The 21,642-nt window shown below is 40.4% G+C and overlaps 1 protein-coding gene across 6 annotated transcripts in view; it reads left to right on the top strand.

Annotated features, from left to right (window-relative positions):
* The window catches only part of HIVEP1 (HIVEP zinc finger 1), a 121,301-nt gene that overhangs the window by 18,920 nt on the left and 80,739 nt on the right, over positions 1–21,642 (top strand). Inside the window, exon 1 of one of the 6 annotated variants that reach the window (XM_041413123.1) lies at positions 21,492–21,568. The exons of the other annotated variants lie outside the window; for them this stretch is intronic. The gene's annotated coding sequence lies outside the window, so the exon portion shown is untranslated. Of the gene's footprint in view, positions 1–21,491; positions 21,569–21,642 lie in introns of those variants that run through there. 6 annotated transcript variants of the gene reach the window in all.

Raw genomic sequence — 21,642 nt, 5'->3', positions numbered from 1 at the left:
AAGTCCTTGCTGGATCGTGCCTTGGAATGGTCATTTAGGGTCATGTTGGGAAATGAAGCTGAGTCTTTCCTGGTTGGCCTGGGTAACAGTGGTTACTGCTGACCTGGTGTTTTCCAACAGAACGCTTTCCTAAAATGTTTGAGCTCTGTGGTTCTCTTTACCAGAGCCACCCACATATGTATTTGTGCCTACCACTACAGGGTATAGATTAATGAAATGTAGATGTGTTTGTGCAGGGGCCCTTGCCTTACACTGCCAATGGGACACAACTGAACAGCATTACCAGCTGCCTAGTCTGCACTTTCCTCTGGTGAGTTTTATCTGAGGGAAGCTCTCTGTGGTGAATGAATTACTGAAATGAAGTGCCTGAAGACACAGTTAGACTTTCATTCATTCTGAAAAGTAATTAACATCTGGATATCTTGCTGCTGAGAATGAATTTCCTTCAGTAGTGGCCAAGTCCTTCTCCATGTCCCTGCAACTGTGTTTGTGTGCTCTGTTTAGCTGGGCTGCTGCAGTGGATATGGCAGGTATGCTGCTGAACATGAAGAACTGTGTATAGAGCGAGCCTGTGCAGTGGACTAGGACACATACTCTTGATTTTGAATCACCAGCAGGTTCAGTGGAGCCTGGCCCCTGTGGTGTACAGGCTGTGGAATTCTCATCTGTATTCAACCTCTGTGAAGGAGCTGACTTCATGCCTGTGGAACTGCACTAGCCTAGGAACCATAAAACATGAATCACAGGAATGAGATCCTCATGGGAAGATAGAGGGAATAGACTTTTGGCTGCCCAGAGGGAGGAAAACTTACTCTCCACCAGTGTGTGCCCAGGAGTGTTGAGGAGTGCCTTGGTGCAATGCTGCATTGATGAAAATTGACATGGGTTTATGCTTTATGTGTGGCCAAGTGAGAAAAATGTGTTTGGTAAATGAATTTTAAAAAGCCTGGTTTGTTCCTTCTGCTTCATATGTAAATCCCAACGTTAGAACTGCAGATCTGCTTACTTAGTATTTAGAAGTTGTAGAGGGCTAATGATGCTGCAGCGTGGGTGTGTGAAGCCACACTGCTGCTTTTTGTGTCATGTCAATTTTTTTGTCGTGTGCAAATCATCCAGGAGTCTGCCAATGCATGGTGAAAGGGATGTCTCACTCCTGGTAAGTTGCTTCTTTGGTCCCTTGGTAAAACTGCTGGATCCACATATTGCTTAGCTGCTTTTGGAGCTCTTGCTAGCTATTCTAAATATTCATTAAAATAACAATGCAGCCTTCTAAGTAAAAAGCTCATTGGAAAAAAATATGAGCTTTTTCCAGAAGCAAATCCAATCGCCCCACCCATTTTCTTCAGAAACTAGAGCTGAGGCATTGCTACAGAAATTCTCTTCCAAGTAATGGTGGTTGCTTCATCCCCTTCCTAATAACTGCACTCCTGTGGCGATGAGGTGCAGAAATGCTTCCAGGCTCAGTGTCAAAATCCTCCATACAGTCACCAAAAAAAGTAGTTTGCAGTTAAGTGGGTAAATGCATTTTCAAAGAAAAGCTTTGTCCATAACTGTCCTTATCTGACTCTGATGGTGGAGCATGCAGCTGAGAGAAAGACGGGGTAAATATTCCAATATTCCAGCTGAGTCATCTTTGCTTCTTCCTGATTATCCCTTTCTATTCATGATTAATGCCCATGGAAATATTTTTAGACATTATTTGCTCTTCTTCTTCTTTTTCTCAATAAAAATTATATATAGAGTATCTTACCTTAAAAATTAGATTAAAAGAACATATTTGAGCAACTAAGACAAGAACTAGAAATCAGAAAAGCAGATTTGTGGGTTTTCATTCAATGTTGATTCATTTTACATGTACTCCTGTCCTGTATCAGGCTGAGTCTTTTTCTCTGCAGAAAATGAAAAGCATGTACTCATGTCAAGAGCGTAATTCGTAGTTATTTTCAGCAGGTGCTTGAAAACATTTGTAAATTCCAGCTTATAACTGAGCAATTCACCCTCCACCCCCTGTATGTAAATTTGTAACAGAGGATTCAATAAGGGGTTTGAGTGTATAAATGATACCTTTATTTTCAGTGTGGAATTCCCATTGAGAGGCCAGGCCTAAAAATACCAAATGTTTCCACAAACAATTCCTGCACTCTGCATGTTGAGCAATACAGCTACAACCAAGGGGAGAGCTTCTGCTGACAGTTGAATGCAGGAGTCCAAACTGAGTTAGGTTATATATAGTTTTTATTACTGGTCATAAGCTCTTACCAGAAATCCAGATGTGCTTGAATCCTGCAACAGATTAATGACACAAAATGACTGGGGGCAGGATGAAGGCTCCTTTTGTGTACCAGAGAGGATACTGTAACTTCCAGTTAATGACTTCAAAATATCTTAGAGAACGCAAAGGAGCAAGTTAAGGCATGTAAACAGAAGTTGTCAGACTTCTTATCAAGGTAATTACATGGTATAGAAATGTGTGACTTGATTTAAAGAAATAATTTTGTATTAGTGCTGCCCTTTTCTAATGGAGTGTTTCAGTAAATAAATATTTTAAAAGAAACCCCCCCCCAAAAAAACCACCTCAAAACTTTCTCAGTAAATAAAAGGGAAATTCAAAAGGGAAAAGCCAACGGGTGTAGAGGAACTTTACAGGGCAGAAAATGTGTGTTCTGAAATAGTAGAAAATCTTGTATAAGTGAACCCAAAATGCTTTGGTTTTGAGATGTTTAAATGTAGCATATTTTTGAGTGGTTGCTAATTTGAAATGTTAAGTGCTGCATGGAAGTTAGTAAGCTTATGAGTCTGAGTGTTTCTCAGTGCTCATGTCCAGCAGGTAAATAGGCATGTTTGTGCAACATCAAAACCCTTGATTTTTCTTTTTCCTGCTCCTGCCATACTGTATGTTCCTTGGGGAAAATCCTGGTTCAGTGATTGTGGAATTTCGTGTCATAAGTACGCTCTCTCCAGATTAAATCCTTGCAGAAGCAGGTGAGTGGTACAGGGAACCTGTTTGTTGCGGCTGCGTGCAGCAGGTACAAGCTGCTCAGGCTTTACTCACATTTACTTATTTATTTGAAGAAGTTGATTAGGGTCAGGTTGTCACTGGATTGGTTTCACCAGTGTCTCTATAAGAATGGTTTAAAGTACGATATGTAGTTGGAAGCAATGTGGGAGAGGTCAGCAGCCCTTGTGGAGTTTTTGTCCTGATTTTTGCCACAGCTGATACAGTTTCACCGCTGAAAGTGAATAGAAGATCCTTGTAGACCTGTCAGCGCTGCCCTTTGGCACTCAGGTCAGTCACTGTGTCACAGAGTCAGCTCAGAACTGTAATTTCCACTCCAATAAATCCGGTTAAAAACTAGCATTGGGTGCTACTTACACCAGCAGCTGTTTTAGCCCAACATGTCCCCATGAGTAGCTGTATTTTTCAGTATGTATTTAAAGTCTAAGCTGTTAATAATGGTTGAACTCTTCCTAAGCTTATTTTCAGGTTTTTTTGGCAGAGTATTTTAATTATTGTCAAAGACTGGGATGGGCTGCATGTTTCCCTCTGTGTTGTGAAGCTTTCACATAGTGACTTTTTGCTTGCCTTAACTTCTGTAGAAATCCACCTTTGATAAAAGGGTAACATTTGCACCAAATTCTCTGCTTCCTTTGGAAACATAGAAAAAGGAAAACATGTTTCCTGTTAGTGACTGTTTTAATTTGTATTTCTGTTTGCATGAGAATATATCCCAAATGTACAGAGAGGAATTTGTTTCAGGTGCTGTTAACCTGAGAATTTTCAGGGTATTTTTTTGTTGTTTTTTTTTTTTATTCCTGGCAGTTCCTTACATTCACTGTTTCTCCAATTTTGAATCTAATTTCTAAACATTATAGGAATTGTAATATAGTCATCTCCATAAAATGTCATATTATAAACACTTCCAGGTCTTTTTGGGTTGTTTTTTTTTTTAAACCAGTGGCTTGTCTAGGCTGGGTATAACTTGGGGCTGTTCAGCCAGAGGCACTGGTGGCTGTGTTGAGCATGGTCAGGTACCCTTTAGTCTTTGATCACTGTAGTTCTTAATGGTACTGTAATGGTACTGGGTGTAATCCTGATAAAACTTCCTAAAATAGCCAAATGTTTGTGCATGGTTTGTTGTTGGGTTTTTTTTGTTTTTTTGGGGGGGTGGTTTGTGTTGGTTTGGTTTTTTTGGTTTTTTTTTTGAGATATTAAGGATTCTTATGGGCATTTCGTTGTTCCTAAGGCAAGCACACAGTATTGATACAGAAGTGTTTTCTCTGGGGACATCAGAATTGAGTCTGGTTTTTCTGCATGCATACTTAATCCTTCTAGGCTTGTAATATTCTCTGGAATTCCCAGTTTTCTGCAAACAGCTTTATTATTAGATATGCATTTTCTGAAGTCTCCATTTAGGTTACCTTCAATATCCTGGTGATATTGAGCTTGCATCTAGCAGCCAGACAGCCGAGGTCAGAGATATATACATACATGGGGGAAAGGAGAAGTGAACAGGGAACGGGGGTAGAACAAGGGGTTATGGAGGAATCAGAACTATGTAATTTACTTACCTCTATGGGAAATGTCTACATCTAGTTATTGAAGGAACTTTCTTAGATGTTTCCTGATTCTTTTTTTTTTTTTTTTCTATTTGCCTGAAATAAAGATATTGGAGAGAGATAAGACATTACAACAGGCTGTGGTGGAGATTCTCATAGGAGTATAGATTTTCCTGTTCCAGAGAAGATTGTTTTTTAAATTACTGATATGCTCTGAAAATATGTAGAAGAAAAGGTAAGAACGAGAATAGATGGTTGGTGCAAAAACACCCAACAAAATTAGATCCAGATGGAGGAAGTGGGATCTATGTTTTTGAGCTGTGCAAAGGCTGTCCCACATTTATTCCCCTTTCCCATTATTTTCAGCACAATGTGAGGAACTCTATGCTATATTTATGTATTAGAACTGAGAGTAAGAAGGTAGTAATGAGTCTGTTGTCAGCATGTTGTGCTTTCTTTAATTTACAGCATCATCACTGTGCTGTGCTGCCATAAAGGGGAGAATATAGCCTTTGTCCCCGCTCGGCTCTAGCGGAACCGACAGTGATGCACGCAGTTGGCAAGGGCTGCAACAACAGAGTCCCCATTCATGGCTGCCATCAGAGCAGTTTGGTTTAGCTGTGTTACGTAAGCCATTTGTGGTATAACTCAGGAGGTTGCACAGAATAATATTGGGCATGGATATCCAGCTGTTGTGCGAGATATTGAGAAGGGAATAAAGGTACCTTATTGCAGTCGGGGGCTGGGGCACGCCTTCAATAACTCGTTGAATTGAGGTATTGCGACCCATTCCCTCAGCAACCATCACAGGACAGGTGCTAGAAGCAATATTGAGCTACTGCACTAGACATCCTTCTTGTACAAAAAATAGTCAGTTTTACCCTTTGTGAACCTAATGCCAATCCATGTGATTTTTGTGACCAGACTGGTAAGGGAAAGCTTTTTCTGAAAATACCACAGGAGTTACCAACCTTATGCTGTAAGGGGGATGCAGGGCTCTAGGAACTATAAAACACATAATATTTTTGTCATTGAGCTCTGAAAAGTTACTGCCATTAGCTACTGGGCTTCCTGAAGGTAAATCCGCCTGCCTTTTGTAGTTAGTATTCTGCCTGAGATTATGCAAAATATTATTAAGCAGAATGTTTTGGCTTACCGTGGAAAGAAAGAAAAGAGCTGCTGAAATACATCAGAAGTTGGCGATGGTGAAAATACTGCCTTGCCATCCTGAATATTATCTGATGAAGTAAGATGCTGCATAAAGTTCTCCTCAATTAAAGTAATGGGTCTCAGTGTTTTCTTTTGGAGGGCTAAATAAGTGAAATCAGACATTTCCCAGAGTTACGGAATGTCTTTGCCTTTGTTTTGTCTGCCCTGTGCCAGGGAGGCACTGGACATTGCCTGCTTGGCAAAAAGTCTTGCTTTTCCTGGCATTTGATATCACTACTCCTTGGTGTGACCTTGTGAAGTGACTAGAGATGCTGGAGAAACTTCAGGCAAAAATTAGTTTTGTTTCAGCCAGGTGGTGGTTTAAGTCCTTGATTACTGAGTTAGCACAAACAAAAAATGTAAAGCATAAACCAAATTACACAGAGACTGTTGCTATATGTCGTGCTATTCAACCTCTTTCTCTACGATTTTGGCTAAGGTGTTTTATAGCTACAAAAATCTGAGAATCTGGCTCTGCACAGGTATCTTTTGCCTTTATAATCTCCCTTTCTAAGGGATGATCTTTTAGAGTTAAAGAAATAAAATTTCACATCATGTTTCTGTTGATTTTTTTTTTTTAAGCTCCCTTTTTCCTGTTTTGTTTTCAGTTATGTGGCAACCAAGATACTGATCCTCTCATGTCCTTAAATCTTATTTGGGAACAAGTCTTGATGCTGAAGAGCATCCTTAAAATTCCTGTGTTTTACCTTATAATGATTCACTTATATCATGCACTAGAAGCACTTTATTGTATCATGTAGCACTTTGTCTTCTAGAGCAGTAAACCTTTATTGTGATTATGTATGACATTACCATGAACTATTACTTTTACTTGGGGATCAAACCTGATGCATTAGATCTGTGACAGACTTGGGTTTGTGGGGTGGTACTTCTAAATAGTCTTCAGCTACTAGTCTGTTCTACAGTTAGTAATTGTTGGGGGCTCTGACCATCACAGTAATGAATTACTGAAAATAACTGGAGAGTCTATTATAACTACAAATTTTGGTATTCCTAAATATATATGGGCAGGAAGTGCTGATAAAAATCTAAGTAATTCTTCATGGTTTTGGGGCCTTCTTTCACTGGACTGTAAAATTGAAAATCACCAGTTGAATCATTTTATTAGAAGGCAGCATCCATTCCTTATGTGTATAACCACATCTTCTGTAGTTGGTTTTTTGGGGGGGTGTTTTTTTTTTGTTTTTTTTTTTTTGGCGTTTTTTTTTTTTTTTTTTTTGTTTGTTTGGTTGGTTTTTTTCTTTATTTGAAATTAAATTGAATTTAAAGGATGTATAAATGTAAAATTAGGGAATATTCCAGTTCTGGAACAAAACCAAGTGGTGATGTGTCTGCTCAAATGTACCCATTTTTTAAATAGAATATTTAATTGAGAATAGCTCCTAGCTGTGCTTAGCTAGGGTTTGGGTGTACAAATGCTCTCTGTGTCTTATTCGGGTTCCTAAGGAGGCAATGCCCAAGTATTATTTAAGTATTGGGTTTCAGGCTGAATGTTTTCTCTCTGCTTTTTTGCAAGCACCTAAAATTACTGTAACTGAGAGTAGGGGGAAAAGTGTAGTTTTTGCTTTTGCTAACAATATGTATGTAATCAGCACCTCCTGGTTAATGAATTAGTTGGCTGTTTCTTTCATATAGCAGTAGCAGGGAAAACTGCTGGGATAATCAGCAAGTGTTGGCAGAGGGATTCAGCAATGTATGTATCAGTTAATATTTCCTTTAAATAGTTTTCAAGTAAACTAGATCAAAATTTTGAATGGGCCCCCTACGTGTCTAAATATTTTTCAGGAGCTGAGGCGAATAAAATATTATAAACGTGAAGTATTTAATTACTTTCTTAAGCCTTAAGGAAGCACACAGAATGGTTTTATTCCCCTTTCACAGTGCAATCACAGTTTGCAGAATAAACTCCTAATTTTGAATTTAAAACGTTGAACATAATTGAAGGTTTTGCTGGGTTTTTTTGTAACCCAAAAAGCCCTCCTTATAATGTCAATATAAATAGCTTTTTCTTCTTAAATGGTGATAAAAATATGTTCTTTATACAGATATCCTTTGCAATTGCAATGTATTAAATACCTTAGGCTCAACCATGAGTGGAGCCATCCCAAAACTCAGTGATAAGAAGTAGATGCATCAGCAGAGAACAAATTGACCTTTGGTGATGGCTACCAAACCTGTGCCCTCGACAGTGTCATTTTCCAGCACCCAGACTTGTCTTCAAACATGGTCTCTTACCAAGTGGACTGACAAACAAGCCAAAGTGGGCATAGGGCCATTCCCTGAGAAAAAAAGAGAGGGCAGTGCATGGATGACCACCAAGTGATGGCCAACCCTTCCTCGCAGTGAGAGGAGCAGCGGCACAGAGCGGGTGTGGTTGAGGGGAGGCTCTGCCTTCAGCCTCCCTCCAGTGCCTGTCTCCCCTGCCTGTGATGTTCTCCCACACAGATCTACTTCTGACTAACTCCACACTTTGAGAGTGAAGCACTGTTGAGGAAGGGAGCCAGGCAGCTCCTAGGACAGGCTGGAATTTAGTACTGCAGGGGGAACAGCCCTCGGAAGGGAGTGTTTGCAGGGGATGTTTGACATGAGCTTCCTCTTGTTATCTGCACTTAGACACTTCTGCTGATGGTGGGATTTGGGGGCTTTTTGAGGGTATTCTTTGGTTGTTCGGGGTTTTTTTTTGTTTGATTTTGTTTTGTTTTGTTCCTTTTGTTTTGGCTTATTTAACAGAACCAACAGTATCTTTTTATTTAAAAGAAAAATGCTGTAAGCTTAAGATAAGTTTCTTTCATCTTGGCTATAACAAAACAGTGAGCCAAACAGGCAGCTTGGAATGGGTGTGTTTTTCCCAATTAGCAAGCCTCATTGCTAGCACAGTGGTTTTGTAGAGCTTATTATTTGCTGTACATGAATGTGAGGTACAGATTCCTTGCTCAGTGATGGTAGCTGCCACCCAAGGACACCAGTGCTGGGGAGTAGGGACTTTGACTGGGCTTGCACACAAGCCAGGTGCCATGCAGGGGGGCTGATCTCTGTCCAAGCAGGGAGCCAGGCTTCATGAAGTGCAGAAGGCTTTGCTGACTATGGCTCTTGGGAAGATCCAAGACCTCTGTTGCTTCATGTGTGAAGGTAATTTAAATAATTTCAGCCTGACCTTGGGAATCACTGTGCCACTTTCTGCTGGGTGGGTGGTAGTCACCAGGTCTCATTGTGTTCTGGTGATTTGGTGTGACCACTTTCCTTCTCTATTGGTGAGCCAGTGAAAACTCATTATTTTCTGTTTAACAACTCTACTGTCCTTTTGTAAGAGGTTTGGTAGCAATATAGTAAATTGCAACAGTATTTTTGTCAAATGTCCAGCAAAATTAAGTTTCTGGAAGGACTCAGAATTGTAGGAAGGTGTTTGGCAAATGTCATTTTCTAGTACAATACAACAGGAGGAAACCATGGTATGTATTTTGCATTTAGAAATAAGACTAATTTAAGCTATGAATAATTGTAGAAGGTGGGATCACCAAGATTAAAAAAAAATGGTCTGCACAAATGACTTAAGATTTTTGCGTCTGACTGTGTTTGTACTTTTCTCATGTCTAAAGGCTGCCAAATTCTAGATGCTGTCTTTCCTGGGAACTAACCAATGCTCTCTGGCATGATTTTCACTTCCCCTTATGTCTATATTTGAAAAAGCATATGTGTAGTCCCTAAATGAATATAGTGGTTAACAAGCTATGGATGACAACCCACAAAACATATTTGCTAAAGCAAGTTTCTTACTGCTTAATGGAAAACAAATACCAGAACAACTAAACCAGGGATATTGCTATACATGCGTATATTTCACGTATGAGAAGAGTTGAAGGAAAAAATCCCCTTCTGAGCTTTTCTTGGGCACACTTCTTCCCTGCTGGAGTTAAGTTACTGTAACTCTGGGGGCAGAACTTGGTTCTTCAGTGCAGATTCATGTTTTCCCTGGTAGGGCAGGACATGCTATATAGCAGAAACGACTAGTTACTGTCATTACATGAGTAATAGCTTCATCCTTCTTAGCTCCTAAGGAAGGAATCATCCTTTACATCCTAAGGAAATACGGCCAGCAGCATCCCCTTAAAGCAGCACTGTTAACTCATTCTATAGTAAACAGTGTCTCTGTTGTTCCTAAAAGAAAAGAGGCCATGCAGAATTTTCAAGCCTTCAAGCCATCAAGAATTTTCAAGCCATCGTGTGCAAGTGATGGGATGTACGTGATGCTGGAGAGGCTTGGGGAGGGACTGCAGTGCGTGGGGAAAACCCTGCTTGCAGGTAGTGAGTGCATCCTCCCCAGCTGAGGGGTCACCTTGGGGGCAGGTGGGGAATGGACCATGGTTGGGACAGAGCAGATCTTTCTGCATTTTTCAACAGCAGATTGCCACAGGTGCATGGAGCCCTTGCTGCCCAACCCACTGAATTTGGAAGCTCATTCAGGTAATAACTGCTGGCTTGAACACAGCATGAAATTAGAGGTTTTGTTACAAAACACTAAAGCTTAGTAGTGTTCCTACCCTTGGATGCTCAGTCTTCAGCCAGAGCTTCCTGAAGCTTGCTTATTGTATTAGATTTTATTTCAGTTTAAAAGTAACTTAAAATGTATTTACTTGCCTTCTTTCATCTGGTGACTCACATTAGTTTCTTCCACATGACTGCTTTGTTGAGAAGGTTAGGAACCTAAGACGTAAACCTGAGATTTCTGTAACTTTCTGCTTCCTCTATCAAATCCCTTAAGAAATTATCAAACACTGGCAAGGTTTATGATGTCATTAGAGTCTTTTATAACTGCCTAATGCTCCAAGTAGAAGAAGAAACTTGGTTATGACATGTTGTGTAACCAAGCACACTGGTCTTCAGATACAGAATATAAAGCCCTTTTTTTTTTCAAATTACCTTTTAGGTGCCTATATAAATACAGTAAGTTCTGGTGAAGTCAGTGAAAGTTGTTAAATGGGCAGCACTTTCTCTGGTATGGACCACATCTCTTTTTTTTTGTTTGTTTGGTTTTTCTTTCCTTAATTTTGGGCTTCATTTTCCAAATAGTTTGCTTGGTATGGACCACATCTCTTTTTTTTTGTTTGTTTGTTTTTTTTTTCCCTTAATTTTGGTCTTCATTTTCCAAATAGTTTGCTGATACTAGTGCACTTGGTATTTAGGAAAAAGGAGGTAACTTCCATATTAACTAATATTAGTTACTGTATTAACTTCCATATTAGTTACTAGCTTTTGGTAAAGCAGCTGTTGCAGAATATCCACCCTTCTGCCAGGGTTTAGTCCATGAAGTGTTTAAGAAAACAGCCTTGCACATGCATGCCCATCTAAGTTTTTTTTTTTTTTTTAGTTTACTGTTGTGGGAAACAGTAGTTTTCTGATGAACTTTATACAAACCAGGAAGAAGTGACCTTTCTCATTTGCTGCAGGTAAACTTGCTGTAGCAGGGGGTTTGGACTAGTCCCTTCCAACCCCAACCATTCTGTGATTTCAAAATGATTTGAGGAGTGGCTGCAGGGTACTTTCCAAATGAGTGAGCGTGACATCTGTGGCCCACATGAACCTCACTCAGGCCAGCTGTTGGTGCCCTGTCAGTGATGTCAGAGCTGCCATGCCCTTGCATGAGGCTTTAGCTTCTTCAGCAAAAAAGGAGGATGAGTAGAAGTATAAAATAAACTTTCTTTTTATTTTCCTTGAAGTTCAGAGAATGTATGTGTGTGTTTGATATATATATATATATAAACAGGGAAACAAAGCCCAGTATTCCAACAATCCTAATACACATGCAGGGAAGAAAAATGCGCTTTTCAGGTAAGCACCCTTGGTCCTGGCTACACCATGTAAGTGTCTGCCCAGTAAGAGTTACGATAAATTTTTTATTAAAAGAAGTTAAAGCAGTTGCATTTTTTGTAAACGCAACAGTTGTTTTGCATGAGATGTGATTCCAAAACAAGTTGCTGAAACTTAGTTATGCATGTGCTGTGGACAAGGCTGTGCTAAGGCAAGCATGTGTTAGTAATATTAGTACTGTTGTTACCTAGGTGTTCTGCTCTGCCTGGATTGTTTTCTCAGAGAGCTTCGGTTCTTAATATACTGCCAATTTCTGTGTTGTGGTAAAAGGAAAAGCCAAAGGAACGTGTATGTGTGGTGGCTGAGATCTTAACCCAGACTGCAGTTCTGTCGATTTTCACCAAAATGCCCCAATCTAGAATGTTTTTAATGGGATCTTTGACAAAGGGTAATGGCTTTAAACTGACAGAGAGTGGATTTAGATTCATATTAGCAGGAAAAAAGAACTTTGACTGAACCCAAACTTGTAGCTGTAGCTAAATCACAGTGAGGTGGGAGATGCAACTTGTTGGACAGCTGGTTAGTACTTATAGTCAAATGAGCAAGATCTCTGCTTTTCTAAAGGATTGTGTAAATAAGTAAAATAGGTTTTAGCCTCAAACCTCTAGTAATCTGTGCAGACAATACACATAAGAGAGAAAAAGCTATGTACTTTGTATAGAGGCAGGGTGCTGGAAAGGCTGATGTCCTCTAATAATATGCATTTTGCTGGTAAAGTATAAAGAAGTGAAAGGTGGTGTTGCAGTAGACCTTTCCCTTTCTTGTTTCTGGATCTCTTAGCAGCTAACTGCAAACCCCTGATTTTATTTTCTCTGTAGCTGATGGGAAGGATGCTGGGCTTTTTGTGCAGGTCAGGTGACTTGCAGTACTCCACCTGGCTGCGTCATCTTTCATCATTCTGCCTTAGACTTGCTGTTGATGGGCAGGCTGCACTTGACCTTCACCCAGTACTACAAGGGACCGCAAAACTGAAGTCTCTCTTGTTTCTGTATTTTGAAATAGAGGGACTGCTCCTCTCATAGGCCTCAGTGGGCACTTAGTGCTGGGCAGCAGGCAGGGCAGTTTGCCTGCATGCAGAACCACAGGGCTGAACTGAAAGAGGAGTGATCTAACCTGTTTACCCTAAGACATGGTTGGCAAAGTCATTTCTGACAGCAACTGGCATCTCTCTACAGAACATATAGAGAACATGTACAGAATATGTATTCTCATCCTAATAAAAAGATACAATAGATATATGATGTATATATATACATATATATGTATATATAAAACATATACATGTATGAAATCTATTAATGTGCTTTTCTTTCTGTCAGAAAGCTTTTCTCACTGTCTTGGTAAAGTCTTTCCTCTTTAAATTTGAAAATACATTCATTTCCTCTTTGCATCTTCCTTCTGAACAATTGAAGGCTGTTACCTTCTCTGCCCTCAGTTTCCTTTTGTTTAGATTAGATACTTAATTTTTCCTCTTTCTACTCTTCTCTGAATATCTTCCGACTTGTCCACATATCTCATGGAGAGCAGCAGTGAAACTTGACCGAAATGTTCCTGTTGACATGTAGTGATGGTGAGTACAGCAACAGGCATTCTTCACAGACCTCTCTTGCTGTCTGTTCCAGCACAATATTTGCTTTTTTGCAAGAGTGTGATATTGTTGATGCTTATCTAGCTTATTGTGTGCTGTAACCTCTAGCCCTTTTCCACAGAACTCTTGCCTATCTGGAGAGTGCAAGTTGGGCTGTCGATGAAAGATAGAAACCTGGTTGTGAGGCTGGCCTGGGATAGTGAAATAGAAAAAGGGCTAAAAATGGCTTGGAGGAAAACTACCTGATTAAATACCAGAGTAAACATTTCACTGAAAAAAAAAGGACAAAACATGGAATATTTTTTTGACAGTTACTAAAGCAGATGCCAAAGGGATTTTGGCATAAAATGTGCTTAAGTTCAGTTTGGGTATCAAGGTTATAAAGTGTTTGAGGCTAGGAGACTGCCAAAGAAATGTTTTGCTTGTATATGCAAGACAGTGTTCTTAATAGTATTAACACTAACATTTGCCTTCTTGCTCTGGTGCCTGCTGAAGTCTGTCACTTTGCAGCCCAAGCTGCTTTTCTGTGTTACCTTTTCATCTTCCTTCTGGAAAAAAATCAGTCCAAGTGAGTTTTGTATTAGATGAATTCAGTTGGGTTTGTGTGTATGCATTTTTCTATAACAATAGTAATTTTGTATGTTTCAAGAAGTGGTACTGTAGATTTTTTTTTTTTGTGATCTTTATAAAATCCCACACATGGAAAAGCTGTTGCCTTGCAGTGTCTGGTGTGGGGACCTATGCAGAACAAGTCCCATGATGGTTTTGGTTATTTAGAATGTTCTACACATGCACAGTGAGTTTTTTCTTCATGAAAAGAGGGGAAATCCTCACTCATTGAAACAATTTGTCTTTCAGATTGGACAAAAAAACCATGGGTTTTTGTAGTGGGCTAAAATCCTGCAAAATTTCAGCACTGTATTTTTTCCAGTAATCCCAAGATTGTTTGTTCAGCTGCTTTCATTCAGTGTAGCACTTAATGAGAGTATTTTTTTAAAAAGAGAGGCGGTTAGAGCATGGAACTGTTTTTTTATTTTATAAGTTCTTTGACATATACATGTTCTTTCATACCCCTTTCCACATTCACATTGTGCGTGTGTAAAGGAGTGTGTGAGAGGCGCTCCCAGGAGGGATGTCAGCAATTTGTGCTCCTGAGTCAGCAGAAGTTGCTGGAAAAAGGACAGAAGTGTAGTAACTGCTGCGGCGAATGCCGCGCTTCGCCTTGTGTTGCCTGATCTCGATTATGGGTCTTAAGCCCCTACTGACAGCCGCAATCCCCTTGTTTATGAATCTGTTTCTAAATGCTTTCTTTCAGAGAGTCACACAGCGATGACTGCACCCTGCTTCGTTTCGACATTTCCTCGTTAGCCTGAAGGGAACTCTCTAAAACCTGCTACCCCACGCTGCTTCCATCCTCAGCAGGAAAGGGGATGGTTTCACATATCTGTGCAAGGGCCAGACGCTGGGGTGGATTTGGGAGCCAGGAGGGAAGGGCTGCATGGTGGCTGCAAAACCATGTCATCAAATATCAGCTATTTTCCTTATTATTTCTGATCCATCTGTTACTATCTTGGCCAACAACTGGGTTGAAATCATATGGGACTCTGAGAACTTTATATCACTTTGGGTCTTTCACCTTGGGCTACTTCAAATCAGAATGGCAAAAATTTAATTAAAATATATTGTTCAATTTAGTGCATCTTACACCCATAATGTGGTCTAGGTGAGGGGGTTGGGGTTGCTTTTTTGTTTTGTTTTGTGTTTTTAAGTAGCTAACCACCTGAATCCACAAAGTTGTGCACTTAATAATCCTACTTTGCTTCTGTCCTTGAGCATGTGCACTACTACAAATGGGACAATCACCTGTAGAATTGACCTGTGCTTCATCTTTTGAGGCCTGCACATTGGTAACTACATTATTTGCTGTTTAGCATGTTCTGTGATCAGTGCTAAAATTTGAGTTGCACAGTTTGCAGAAATGCTGAGTAACTACTGTTTTCATGTTATTTTGTTCTAAATAATTCAAAAAGATGCTTATACAAAGCTGTGGGCGCTCTCCTGCATAATTAATACTACAACAAAACCATGGCAGCATTAAAATGAATAGTCAAAAAGGAGCCCTGCCTGTCTGCTACCTACAGAGAAAATTCTGTCCTACCTTTTTATTGCTCTGGAAAGGTCTCCACACCACCAGCTTAAAATAGATAGCTTTTGCTAAAGTCCCTCAGTTGAAATTTAAGGAAGGGTGAAAAGAACAGGAGCAAAGAGCTGACATGCCCCTGGAGAGCTCAAAGGAAGGAGAAGTGGATGCAAAGTGAAATCAAATCTCTGCTTTCAGGAAGGCGGGATCTGTGTCCATCAGTTTTCATAAAGGTACAGTAGGGTTTCAGCCATGTGTGGAGCTGGGTGCAATAAGGCAAGTCTTGGCATCACCCTGGTGAGTAAGCCACCAACTTTTCCTGCATTTTTTTGTAGAAGAACCCAACATGAGCTCTCAAGTGTGGCTGAATTGTGATTTTTTTTTTTTTGATTGGTACACAAAATACTTTTGATGCTGAAAGTTAAGTTGAAAGTTAACAATGATTCCTTTGTAGCAATCCCTTTTGAAGTAGACAGTCCTATAGCTAAAAGAAAACACTACAAAGAGGGATAAATTCTGCTTTCAAGTCTATATTTTATATTAAACTATTCAATTGACTATGTAAGTATCCCTGTCCTTGCTTGATTTCTTTTTCTTCAAATAACCAGCAGCCTTTGGCATTTCAGACCCTTCTTACAGTAATTTTCAGTAATTTCTTCCTGAGTGCTGATACTTGGTTCTGTCTTAGCTATTTGATACTTACCTTTCTCAGAAAGCTTTTACATCTGTATTCACTGGTCAGAAACTGTTCGGCTGTTTTTTTGAAGTTTCCATCTTAATTCCTATCACAACATTTCCTAAACTATGTCCCTTTTTTTTTCTTTTTTCTTTTTTTTTTTTTTTTTGATAAAAAAACACTGATGTTCTCAGCTGTGGCTGTACTGGTATATCCAGCAGGTTCATGGCAGGGTGTGACCTGATGAGAAGGCCTTTCCTGGGCTGTCTGAGAACACTAGTAATGATGCTGGTTGCCTCTCGTGAACCAAGGTGAGCACCAAGCACATGGGAAACACCCAGGCCGTGCAAACGCGGCCGCCTTGGGCCCGTCATAGGCTGCATTGCCTCATGTCATGCAGAGCTGTTGTTGGTTGTTAAAGGCATCCATGCTCTCATGTTGGCAGCCTACCAGACCTATGCTCTTCCAACTGAGCCTCAAGGCTTATTGTATCAGAGCTCAAGAGAGACGTGCCTGCCCTAGCTGTGTGCTGATAGTGTCAGTCGCACGGGTGATGTGGGTAACTGGCCACTCTTGATCACGTATTTTGTGCCTGATTTAAGGGCCCCAGTAGATCCTAGCTCAGGGGAGCAATGCTTGTAGCTGCTACTGGGCAATGGGGTTGAAACCTCAGCCTGATGTCAGTCAGAAGAGGTACTGTATGCTGGGTCCCCACAGTTGGACCCATGACGGTGATGCACCAAGAACTTGTAATGAATCCTGGAGTCATTCCATCGCTGCTTAACATCCCATTTCCTATACCTTAGTGCTCAGAGAGACCCCAGTCACTACCCCAGTGCCTCCTTCCTTCTTCAGCTTCATTCTCCACCTCTGTGTGGTCTGGGCAGGCAGGACATTTGTTGCAGGAAAGAACCGTGATTTGGACCACCACACTGAAATCCATCCTGGAGAACCAGCATTAGCATGGAGTGAGAGACATTCTGTCATGATCTTCCATGAAGTAACTGCAAAGTTGTGTCATAAAGAACGTGGGGTTCTGATCATCATTGCAGAAAATTCTGTGTGACAGACAGCCTTGCTTAGAGGTCTGTATCTTAGGGATTGTGTTGAGTCATACAGTTGATAATCCAAATGTAAATAATAGTTAATGTGTATTAAAATTTGAATTTCATTAGGTGGAGGTTTTTAGACTTGAACGAATGATATTTTTTTTTTAATGTAATGCTGTAACATGCTTACTAGCTTTGACAAAGAGTGTTTCCCCTGATACAGAAATAGCAAATAATAATAAGCAGGCAGACAAGGTTATGCAGCGAGGGAGTATTTTAATCATCTTTGTTTTGGAGAAGACAGGCCAGAGTGAGGTACCTCTTAGAAACAATCTACTTCACTGATACTTTGCTTCAACAGATTGACACCATCTCAGGAAAGAAAATAACTGTTTGCTATTCCTGTCATAGACTTCTTTCAATCACTGCGACAGATGTTCTAAGCATGTTGTTCCTCTATTAGGTTTCTTTAGCAGTAAAAATACTGTGGTCTAAATATAGTTTAAATTGGTTGAGGTACCTTGTTTAAATATGATTCAAAATTGTGTTATACCTGGTTTAAATCAGAGTGTAATAGGACAAAATCATTGTAAAGTCTAGTTAAGATAATTACAAGCTCAGGTAGGCATTCTTATTCAATCACATTTAAAGTGAAATGCTATATTTTTCTAATATATCCGATTTAGGGATAAACCTGGATAACACAGTGAACTTCCCTCCCCCTGCTCATTATTTGGAATTACCTTAGACAAAAAATGGGAAAAATACTTAGTTAAATAGTTCTCTTTTCCTGTATCTGCAGCATTGTCTTTTGTGGCAGCTGAATGTTCTACATCAGGAATACAAAGATTCTGTTATCCTTTTTTTTCAATGAAATGGAGTTTCGTGCTCAGGAGCAATTGAGGTGGCTGAGATTAGAGAGACAACCAGTACACATGCACAAGGTACCCATTACTCCTTTGGGGACTTCGGAAGCTGAGAAGGCTATGGTCCTTACGACCCCCCCACCCTTTCCTCTGCCAATGAGTTCCAGTTCAAAGCTCTTCTCTGTCATCTTTCCTGCTCACTTGCTTCTGGGAGAGCTAACAGGAAGATGCAGGCTGAGTTCTGCTGAACCTGTTGGTGATAAATAGCTCCTCCTTTTCATTTTCCCACTCACTTTGTACCTAGATGATTGGCTGCTGCTCATGTGGCCCACTTTTTGAGACCTCTAGGTTGGGCACAACTTCCTGCCTGGAACTGAGTAACGGTGGTGTGACAGTAACTGCACTGGTGTGCATCCCTTCCAAGTGCGATTCCAGTCAGTGATGTTGATCTGGGGAATGCTCTTGTTTGGATACTGGCTGGCTGGAGCTTTCTGCTCTCTCTTTCTGACACGTATACAGATGAAGTTGCTAAATTGCGGTGTCTGGGACAAGGTGCTCTTTTGTTTCAAAAAATGATGAGTAAAGCAACAAAGTTCAAGGTTTATTTCATCACTTGGACTTTTACTCCAGTGATAGAGACTGGGAGTTCAGCTTTAGAAAATTGAGATCCTCAGTTTGTAATCTGTTCTTGTTTCATTGCTAGTTAACGTTATTTAGTAGACTGTTAAAATAGTCCTCCAAGAAGGAAGTAAATGGTAGTGAGTTACAGGTGCAATGAGCTCCAGTACCTATTGACACTGACTGTTGGCATCCTTTATTTTGTGCTTGGTTTTGGGGGAGGAAAGAGAAGCTTATGTGGTAATCACATGCTGCCAGGTCATTGCAGGGAATCTGGTGCCAGCAGTAACACTCTGATCAAGGTCCTGCTTCTGTGGGAAAACTCACAGGTAGTTAACTTGAACATCCAATTTTGAGCCTTTACAGAGGAGCGTGGTTCATGTATGCTTTTTCTTGAAGCCATTTGGGCTCCACTATGATCTCACATAAGGAGACATTTTCTTCTAGATTTGGCTTACAAATTTGGAATTGGGATCATTCATATTGATATCTGGTTTCAAGCTTCTTTGTGCAGCAGTGAGGTTGTAGTTGTTTACTTACTAATTTCATCATCGTACTTGTGTTGATTTAGTGCTCATAGGTATTTAAGCTGTTAGAACAGTGAGAAAGACCTTAACATCTAATTTTTCCCCTTTTTGCCCTTATAATTAAACAACATTCATCCAAGGAGTCACTCTGTAAAGTTCATGGTTAATTTCACTATTGGTGGACAGCTGACTGCACTTTTGGGGCTTTTTTGCAGCATGATCATGGCCTTCTCTTAATGTTTTCTATGATAATTTTATATTCAGTTGGGTTTAGAATGAAAGAACAAAATGATTCTTCAGCATTCAAACCAGCTGCCTAGGGAGGCGGTCGAGTCACCATCCCTGGAGGTATTTAAAAGGTGTGTATACAAGGCACTTAGGGACATAGTTCATGGTGGACTTGTCAGCACCATGTTAGTGGTTGGACTTGATGATCTTAGAGGTATTTCTAACCTAAATGACAAAATGGTTCTAAGATCCAACCTACTAGTTCCTGAGTTTGCTCTTCTGTTTGAAGGGCTGAGTGAGGCATGTCAGGGAAGTTGTGGTATCCGGGTTTCAAACTTCGGCTCTTTTGACTATCTTCCATGCCAAGTATAGGAGCAGGGTGAGACCTTTCGATCTTGAAAGGTGGATTGGTTATTTAGGGACAGACGTTTGAGATTATTCTTCATTTCTTTGTCCTTATTTGTTTATAATAACAAGCCATCCAGGAAGAAGATACTGCCTTTAGTTCAGGATTTAGCAGGGCAAATTACTTCAAGTGAGAAGAAGTTTCTTGGAGGTGAATGTAGCAGAAGTGTTCCTGCCTGCCTGTAGCATTTGGATTATACTTAATAAGGATGGGAAACACCCTGACCTTAAGGTAACCTTCTGCCCTCCTACTTTGCCATCTGTCTCAAGACCTGCAAAAGATTTCACTGCTTCTCATATGCTCTTCTACCAAGGTTGTCTTCCAGAAAGGGAAAAAGAAGAGTTACATAAGTGTTTTCCTCCAAAACTGTGGAATTCAACCAAGACCCTGATTTTAGCTCCAGTAGAAGTCTAAAACTGGCACAAATTGTTTTCCAAGGTCCCTTTTTCTGTGTGTATAAAGAAAGTAAATGAACCAATAGTTTAGTATGTGGGGTAGAACATTCCAAAATAGCAGTAAAGGAGAATGGTTCTTGGGAAGAGACACAACCACCAATTCACTAGTTAGTGAGCATTCCTTCTCCATCAGGGGATACAATTTCTTTGTCAGAAATCACCTGTGGAGAACTTGGAGGAGAGGAAATGTGCTGGGATACAGAAATTGAACCCATTTCAGATATGATACCCTCCTGCTGAACATTAATGAACTGCAGCAGTTGCATGTAAGGTTTGTGGCTTGTTACATATGCTTAGCTTGTCAAAAGTTTCTCAGGGCATTAAGGGCAGGCAGTGTCATTTGTGCAACAGGCAGAGCTCTGCCTGTGGATGTAATACTGACCTTACTTGAACTAATAAATAGCTGTCTTATTCATGACCTTTAATAGCTGAAATGTGTACATCATCTACAGCCTTTTTCAGGTTTCCTTCAAAGGGGATCACTGGATAAAGCATATGTATGTATGTATGCAGTGCTCTCTGTGATCTTTTCTGGCTTGTAACAGCACATGAAGAGAATTCCAGAGTTTAGGAGTAGCAGAGCAATCACTTTTCCATGTGCTCTTTCTTCCTCATGAAAGGTATTCATTCCTAGGGATGCATGGTGTTGTGCAGCCAGCTGATCTTAAAGAAAAAAAAAACATGACAGAATGTAATATTGGGCTTTAACCTCTTAATGTAAAATAAGAATTACCTTCTGTTTGCATTCTCTGGTTTAATTTGAAAGAAGACAGAGACAATATTAAAATATAATGAGGGCAGTTAATTTTGTGGTTCACAGTGGCTCAGATTTAGAAGGGAAAAAAACCCACCTTAATCAGCACAGTACTTAAGGGCTCCCTATAAGAAGGTTGTGCTTAACCTTCAGCAAACGCTTATGGGCTGCCCTGAATAGTAATGGGTTTAAGCACATGCTTAAGTGTTTTCCTGAAGGAAGACCTAAGCATCTTCTCAAGTGTTAGATTACGGCTTCATTTACCTTATTCATAAATCCCAGCATCAGAGGCAAACTTTTCTTTCATCTCTTGGCAGATACCTGGATGTATAGATTTTTCCACCTCCGTTTGCCCTGCTTTCTGTGGCTCTCTTGCTGCAATCTGATCAGCCCAGGCTGACCTTCAGGGGTGCTCCACATGTCTCGGGAGCCTGCCCGCATGGCTCCGATTGCACGATCAAAGTCCGTACCTTGCCTTTCATCTGCCGGCTCTCTGCCCTTCCCAGGGTTATTCATTTGAAGAACTCAAAGGCGCAACCCCTTTCTGCTGTGCCTGCTCCCCGGGAAGCAGGAATGGGAATTGGCGGGCAGTCCAACGCCTTGGCTGTGGTCAGTTTTCCATGGTGGGAGATGGGATTGGAGCGGGTTAAATCTGTACCAGCTGGTTCTTGGTTGGCTGTCGG

Source organism: Onychostruthus taczanowskii, unplaced genomic scaffold (genome assembly GCF_017590055.1).
Source record: "Onychostruthus taczanowskii isolate IOZ18803 unplaced genomic scaffold, ASM1759005v1 scaffold40, whole genome shotgun sequence".
In the NCBI taxonomy this organism is placed as follows: domain Eukaryota; kingdom Metazoa; phylum Chordata; class Aves; order Passeriformes; family Passeridae; genus Onychostruthus; species Onychostruthus taczanowskii.
This window is presented reverse-complemented; position numbering and strand designations above follow the sequence as displayed.